Genomic DNA, 7,922 nt, shown 5'->3' with positions numbered 1-7,922 from the left:
TGTAAGTATACATATTCCCTCTGAATGTTCTGATTGAGAATTCAATCCTCATCCTCATCACTTCTCTCCTCTGTCAGTCTCTTTACCAGGAAATATGCTGGTGCACTGTTAAAAAAATCCGTAAATTTAGGGGTCCCTTTACCGTGGATTTGCTACGGATTCGCTCCGTTTTGCGAAATACGGAAAGTTTGCTGTTGCGCAAGGCAGAATTTTCTCCCCCAGCCAGAATATTCCGACGCCATTACTTTCAGTGCGGTCAGTGCCTACCTAAATTTCTGCAAGTCACAAGGAAAGTTGGAAACAGGTTGGTTGTGTGGAATGAGAATGAGAATGGAGTGCCACCTTGTTCCCCCTCGTACATTAAATTGGTCTCGATAGGCAGTTGGTAGTGGTGTGTATGTGAGTGGACGTTTGCTGCTAGCTGCGTTAGCATTAGCCAGCCGCCTGCGCTTCGTAAGTACGTCAAAAACCATTTTTTCCCTCCCTCTTACATGAAATTTGGTCTCGATAGTCAGTTGGTAGCCGTGTGTGTTTCATGGTAACATTTGAATGTGTGGGTTTTGCGTTATTTTGAAGCGTGGTTTGCCCAACTAAAGTTAACGTTAGCCCATAAGTTGGATGCGCGCGCTTGTGTGTGTGGGTGTGTGTATGTGTGTAAATTAGCCACATGTGTGTATTGTTATAGCTCGCTGTGTTATGTTAGCATGCAACTGAACATGGTAATAATTAAAAGGGGTGATAGTTAAGTAGAATCAGATTTCATTGCAGAAAACATTGCAGCCCAAAGAGAGTGGCCCATGCAGCCCAACGCAGATTACTTATTTGAAGGTACCTGAAAAGTGAATATGCTTCACTGTGCTGATATAAATTTATTGTTTTCATATTGATTCTGTTCTGATTCTGGCTATCCGTCAATTGGCAAATTCAATCTCTTAAAAATGTTGACTTGTAACATTTGTGGCTTTAACGCTCGGTCTTCGACTGATTACTTGAAACACTGCCGAACACACAGAAATAATAATAATGTATCTTTTTTATGTGGCCATAGGGATTGCAGAAGGAAGTTTAACACATACAGTAGCCTTGCTGTGCATATGTCACGAGCTCATGTAGACAGAAGGAGCACACAAACATGGAACCGTAATGTGTCTGTACAGTTAAGGTGCTTGTTTAATTTTTGCAGCAGTGAATATGATGATCTTAAAACTTTAAAGTGTCATTTGAGTGGTCACATAGATGAGGGTTTGACTGTAACGTGTCCCTTTGATGGATGTTCTAAGACATTCAATGTAAAGTCATCCTTTTTAACGCATATTTCCAGATACCATAAAGGGTGGGATGTTACCAAGATAGCCCCAGTTCATATATGTGAACCAACAGAACGGTCTTTCCAAGGTGAAGGATCACATGTAGAACCTGAAGAACCTGAAAGTTTTAACATTGATGCAGAACAAATTGATAATTTCTGCAGTGATCAAGTGAAAGACAACTTCACAGAGAGTCTTGCTCAGTTTTACTTGGGTTTACAGGCAAAATATTTGGTTCCAGCCTCCACAATAACAGAAATAGCAAATGAAATGAGAACTATAAGTGATATTCAACAGGAATATACTGTGGATGCACTAGCCTGTGAACTGGGGCAGTATGGTGTTCCAAGGGAGACTGTAACATCTCTTGGGAATAGTATATACGAGCAGAGCCCTGTGCACAAGGCATTACATTCTTATTTTAAAAGGTGCATTAGGGCAAGTAAGAACTTCATAAATGTAACCAAGTCTCTGGCTGAACGGCACCAGTTGCTTCAGGCTTATCAGTCTTGTGGTACCTTGTTTCGTTCCCAGGTTCATGTCTCAGACTCAACACGGTTCTATCCAGAGCTCTATGACCAGATCATAAAGACAGTGGTTGGAGAATTTGATTTGAACTCAAGTAACTCAGTTGTCACAGAGAGTGTGCAGGTTAAAGGCACTACATATGCAAATGGAATGCTGAGCTACGCAAAAGGACTACTGCAGTTAGGACAAATAGCAAGCATTTTTGTAAAAAATGAAACTACTGTCCTACTTTTGCTTCGAGGGAAAACTGCCAGCTGGATACCTGATCTTGGACTCTATGAACTTGATGAAAATGCTTCTGACCTGTTCAGTTGCCATGATTTGAACAAACTTGATGATTATCATCCACTTTATTCTTACCAGAGAGGTACTCGGTGGCTCATTCCTCTTAAACACACACCAACATGGAACTTGTGAAAAACTATGTCAAGAAAGCAATGCCATCGCTCAGTAGCGATCAGATGGATACACTCATGGCTAAACTGGAGGAATTAGGAGTTCTCTCTGTAGATGACCTGAGCCTTGTGGACCCGGAGGACATTAAAGACACTCTGCCATTCATTCAGTGCAAAAGATTCGTCAGAGCTGTCAAAGCATTGGAAGCAGGTGAGTTTTTGCCCCTCTGTTTTAATGCAAGTTTTCTGAAACTACAAAGGTTTATTCCAAAAATGTAAAAAAAAGTTGCCATCAGCTGTACATGGCAATAATTACTCTATAATTGGTTTTCATAATTAGGTCCATTTGTATTCCTGGTTGACCCAAACTGGACATTGAGGACCAATGTATTAATTGATTTGCAACAATTGTGATGTGTTTAATTTATGGAGATGTTTGTCATGTCATCCATAGATTCACAAACTCCACCGCAGTTCACCCGGCCTGGCCCCTCATCAACACCTGAACCACAGAGGTTTCAGCTGCCCTCAACACCACCTGAGACAGCCGACTCCCCATCCCAAGACACATATTCTGTACCATGTCACAAATTTCCCTCAAAAGTCATGGATGAGTTGCGTGAAAAAAAGTACATAATGGGGAAAGACAGACGAGAGATGGTTCGGATCGTCGCTGAAGATTACCTCCATAAACACCCAGGAAGACCTGGTAGACAAAAGCTGAGGGAACTCACCAGTATGATTGTAGGACAATATCCTGCCTCCTTCAAGCTGACAGAGCCGTTTGGAAACAAACCTTTTGCAAAAGATGGTTCTGAAACTCTCTTTCGTCAGCTGGAACACAGAATTGAAAATATGAAGAGGCCACAAAGCTCACTGAAGAGGCAAGCAGGGGGTGAAAATTCAACAAAGAAAAGGCCCAGGAATTCAGATCTGTATGGATGTGTGGCGTGGGATCCAATCATTGAGGGGGCCGTGTGTAGAGAAGACCTGCTGTCTAAACGAGATGAGTTGAAACGTGCCTTTCAAACCCAGGATCTTCAGGTGGGTCTGCAATCATCCATTACAGATACAGAAAGCTTTATTAATCCTCGAAGGGCAATTCGGTTCCTACAGTCCACCATCTAGACATACAACCATTCACACAGCAATAGTATATAGCAGGAGTAATGCGATAAGGTCTGGGTCCAAGTACAATTTAGGACACATTGTGAAATTGTAGATCGTCTGTAGATCACTATGCCCATAGTCAATTGAAATTGATACCCCGTTTTATTATTTTAATTGGTTAGTTTGACTAACTGTTTGACTGTTTGTCTAACTGCCTCATATCTTTAGGAGTCATCTGTTCGAAAATTGATGACTGAAACATATCCCATTCAGCGTGAAATCCTCAACGATGATGATACCACTATTGCCGTTGTAAAGGACGAGTGGCCGTTCCTGTTTGAAGTTCCTCACCTGTTTGATCATGCATCTAAACTCCTTGGCTTCTCTGTACAAAACAAGCTGGCACAGGTGTGTTGTTATTGTTATTATTATGATTGTGCTGTGCTGCTCCATATGGAGAGAATTTTGTCTTTATTAATCAATCAGAAAAAGATTTGCAACCAAAAAGAGAGTTGAGACCAAAAAAGATAAACTGGCAACCAATCAAATAGAATAACTTGGATGAACAATCAAATGGAATAGATTTGAGACCAAAAATCAGGAAGTGACAACCAAAAAAGCAGGACATTTGAGATCAAAACAGAACAGGTTGCAAATGAAAATGAAATAATTCATTTTTATTTTTATTTTTTTCAAAATTCTCTCCATAGCTCCAAACGAAAATGAGTGTTAGTCTTATGTACTTGTACAAAATTAACACCTTGAACCTTGAACAGGAACTTTCCAAAAAAGAAAAGGGGATCAATGACTTCCTTGACTCCAAAGGGATGAAGATGGGCGAAGGTCCAATACAGCTCATCTGTGGCATTTCAAAAATACTTCAAGGAAGACTCTTATAAACTCTTCCACAAAAAAGAGGTAGATGTTGTAGATTTTAAACTGTGTGCAAGATAATTATTTGCATCCAGTGGTGAACCAAGTAACCAACCACAGTAGGAAGTATAGATTCCCCTAATTGTGCTGCTGATATTCTCTATAAATTCTCTATCTATAAACTATTTACATTAATGTTTGTGCATAATGGCTACCTCTGTCTGATGAAGACACTAGCAGATAGTCAATTTGCCAGCAGGTTTGTGTGCACTGGAAACATTAATTCATGTATCATGTCTGTCACCAAAACAGATCTCTGCAGATCCTGAAGTCGAACTCCCAGTGACCCCATGCATCCTAATCAGAGGTTTGTAGTTAAATCTTTTTTTGTATCCCAGCAAGCTGTTGTTAGCTGTTGTTATAAGCTGTTGTTGTGTCATATTTATTAAAGAAATGTTTTGCTTGCCTTAAAATATAGGATTTTTTTTTTTTTGTAAATGGTACATGGTTTTTATCTGTGTTTAAGGTGACCAGCAATTCAAGATTGCTGTTGATGGGTTACTTGTCAATGACCACATCACCTCTCCCATTGTGGCCTTGAGCTACGTCTTCTCCATGTTTTATGTCTGCAACGTCCAATACCCACCGGAGATGGCTTTTACTCTCGAATTCATGCAAAGGTAAGCACTCATTGTTTGGAAATACTTTGTAAATGTGACTTTGCCGTGCCTTTCTGCACCTGACCTGCTTTTTGTCAATCTACACTAAACCCGTTTGTCTGAGATGTACAAGCTCAAAATGTGTCGTCACATGCTGTGAGCTTTTAGATCAGCTGTTATTGGCTTATGATCCCCCTGAATATGGATTTGTTCAGAGATTTTGTAGCTCCCTGTTGAAGACTATTGTTGGAATAAATGTGTCATATCTTTTTAAAGGGCAGGTAACAGGCTTTTTGCTTTAAATAGTGTCCTAAGTCAATCAATAACAAAACAAACATAACATGATTCTAGTTGGGAAATGGAGCAAAAACATATTTTTCTCAGAATGGATTGTTGACACAAAATTCGTTTGAGCTATCTCTTTAAAACCATTAGCACCTGAGACCAGGTTATGTCAGTGGTGGTCAAACCTTTTCATGTCAAAGACACACAAACTGAAATTTATTTGGCTGCAGACCTCAAACTCAAAATATGTTGTTCCAGGGACCCCCCCCCCCCCCCCCCCCCCCCCGAAGGAAAGACTAAACATATTAATTTAAAAAATACTACATAGTGGATTCATGCCCAAATGTTAATACTTGTACTGATGTGTAACGTGCACTGAATGTCACAGTTTCTCCACTCCATGTTTGAATAACCCCCAGGACAGTCCGTGTTCAAATGTGCTGTTACACCTTTTGATAGGACAATGTCAACTGTGTTTTCTATCCCCTTCTGTGTTCTGTGCATTTATAATATCCCTGCATACACATTGAGGATGCATGCTGTCATGTGTTGGTGATAAGCAGACTTCTCACCCTTGCAAACATTTCTGTATATGCGCAGTGTGAATGCATGTGTCTTGAAAAGACAAAGGAAGAGATAAGCTTAGCCACTGGCACCAGCACCACAACAACATTGGGTTCTAGACAGATGGTCAACTAGAATGATAGAGAGGTTCACACATAGGGGCATATTGAAGAAAACAAATGTAGGATTTTATTGAACTGCTCCACTCCTGTCAAGCCACACTACATGTGCAAACTTTGTCAGAGTTTTCTTTGGGGTCAATCCTGAGCGAGGCTCCAAGGCAGAGAAGAAGGGGAAGAAACGGCACTTCATTCCTCCACAGGTGTGCAAGCTGGTTTCTCAGCTGAAGGAATTTGAATGCAAGCAGAAGGAATCTGAATGGGCCATTTGAGTTGTTCTCAGAGCTCAGAAAATACCTTTTTGGACTGAATGTACACACACACACACACACACACACACACACACACACAAAGGCGAATCCAAAAACATGGGGCTTGGGAGTAGAAATACAGATTTTTACAGTATTAGGTGAGTTCAGATGTTTTAACTAGATGCCCACAACACACATGCTGCAGTTTCAAATCCCCCATGTTAAGGGGGAGGGAAGGTGGGCGATATTTGTCATTCCAGTTAAGCTTTTCCTGTCATTGTGGAGTTGGAGGTGTAAGTTTTAATTTTTTTTTAGTTTTAAGTTGTTTTAAGAGTTTTAAAAATCTCTTTATGGCATGTTGCACAGTCATCCTTCTAAGGTCATGGTTGTTATTGCTGCACTGATGTTTTATAGAAAAGTTGTATAATGTAATACTTCTAATGTTCTATTTGTTTTTTGTAGAAAGGTCAGCCACTGGTTGCAGAGCTCTGCCTGTCGGTGTGATATGTGGAGTTGGAGGTGTAGGTTTCTGCATCCTCCTGGAGGGGGCTCCTCATTTTGCACTGACAGGTGAGACAGCAACAGCAATGCTGGCAGTTTTATTGTCTTATTTTGTCATTGTATTTAACAAATTAATTTGTTATTAATGCCTGTCAGCCTGTGGATGCTAAAAAGTTGCTAGATTTGGCATCTCCCTGTTAAAGGACATGGCTGTACTTCTTTGAGAGAACAGCTGGTTTATGTATGTAAAATTTATCTGAATGTGAAGGTGATGTTCTGAATGTTTTAATGGTTGTAATGTAAATATTGCAAATCATTCACCACAAAAAGTGAAATCACTTTAAAGCACTGGCAGCTGTTAAAGGAAATAAATAATTGCTGTGATTCTACATTTGTGCTTTATTGATGGTAAACGGTATAGAGAATGGTACAGAATTAAACATTTTAGGATGACTGAAGTGTCCGTAAATGGTATGGATTGAATACTTAAATAATACGGAATATTCCATTTTAGGTTTGATGGAACTGTCCGTAAATGGTAAAGAAAAAGTCAGGTAAATCTACGGAAATATCTGTTATAGGGTTTACGGAATTGTCTGTGCAATAACGCCGAAATTTATGGAAAATACGGAATTTTCCATTTTAGGTTTGACGGAAATGTCCGTCAATGGTACAGAAAAACTCGGGTAAATCTACAGAAATATCCGTTTTAAGGTTTACGGAAGTGCCCGTACAATAACGGAAAAAGTGCTGGTAATTAATTACCAGCACTTTTTCCGTTTTATAACGGAATTTTTTTTAACAGTGTGGTAATGCCCTGGGCAAGAAATGTTTGCAATATTCTTCAAAAAGCACTTTTCTATATGTATTATCCATTTATAAGTGTTTGGGGAGAAACAGTCCAGTCTGAAACTCATAATACAATTTGTGTTGCCAAAGCTGCAAGGTCTCTACATACGATACTGTACTGTATGTCACATTTTCCTCACTGAATTCCTCCTGCATGGGTAGAGTGTCAGTGTAGAGCTTTGTGGCAGCTTATCACAGCGATCTCCACTTACCACCCACCCTTGCAGATTTTTCTTGACGTGACATTGTTGAAGCGTTTCTCCACTTCTTTAGTTTTTGTTCCTACACACAACAATATACTGTTCTTGGATTTATCAGAGGGTCAGACTCCTGTGTACATATTTGAACCATGTCTGCTTTTTTTGACACTCGAGTACCAAAGATAACTGTTCTTAATAAGTGATGCGGTACCATCTTGCAGTTCTGTCCAAAGAGGAATGTCGATGTGTTGATCCACATCTGCTGTCATTGTAGGGACTAA

At 39.9% G+C, this 7,922-nt stretch overlaps 1 pseudogene across 1 annotated transcript; it reads left to right on the top strand.

Moving 5' to 3' along the window:
* Positions 1 to 2,239: 2,239 nt before the first annotated feature.
* Positions 2,240 to 6,881, top strand: LOC146564428 (uncharacterized; annotated as a pseudogene). The gene is made up of 7 exons (XR_014894430.1): positions 2,240 to 2,441; positions 2,685 to 3,274; positions 3,569 to 3,748; positions 4,117 to 4,258; positions 4,526 to 4,580; positions 4,740 to 4,893; positions 5,965 to 6,881. The product of XR_014894430.1 is annotated as an uncharacterized LOC146564428 (transcript).
* The last annotated feature ends 1,041 nt before the right edge of the window (positions 6,882 to 7,922 follow it).

Source organism: Mchenga conophoros, linkage group LG11 (genome assembly GCF_057382185.1).
Source record: "Mchenga conophoros isolate Kocher_MC1m ecotype Shallow Benthic linkage group LG11, M_conophoros_male_GT1.1, whole genome shotgun sequence".
Classification (NCBI taxonomy): domain Eukaryota; kingdom Metazoa; phylum Chordata; class Actinopteri; order Cichliformes; family Cichlidae; genus Mchenga; species Mchenga conophoros.
This window is presented reverse-complemented; position numbering and strand designations above follow the sequence as displayed.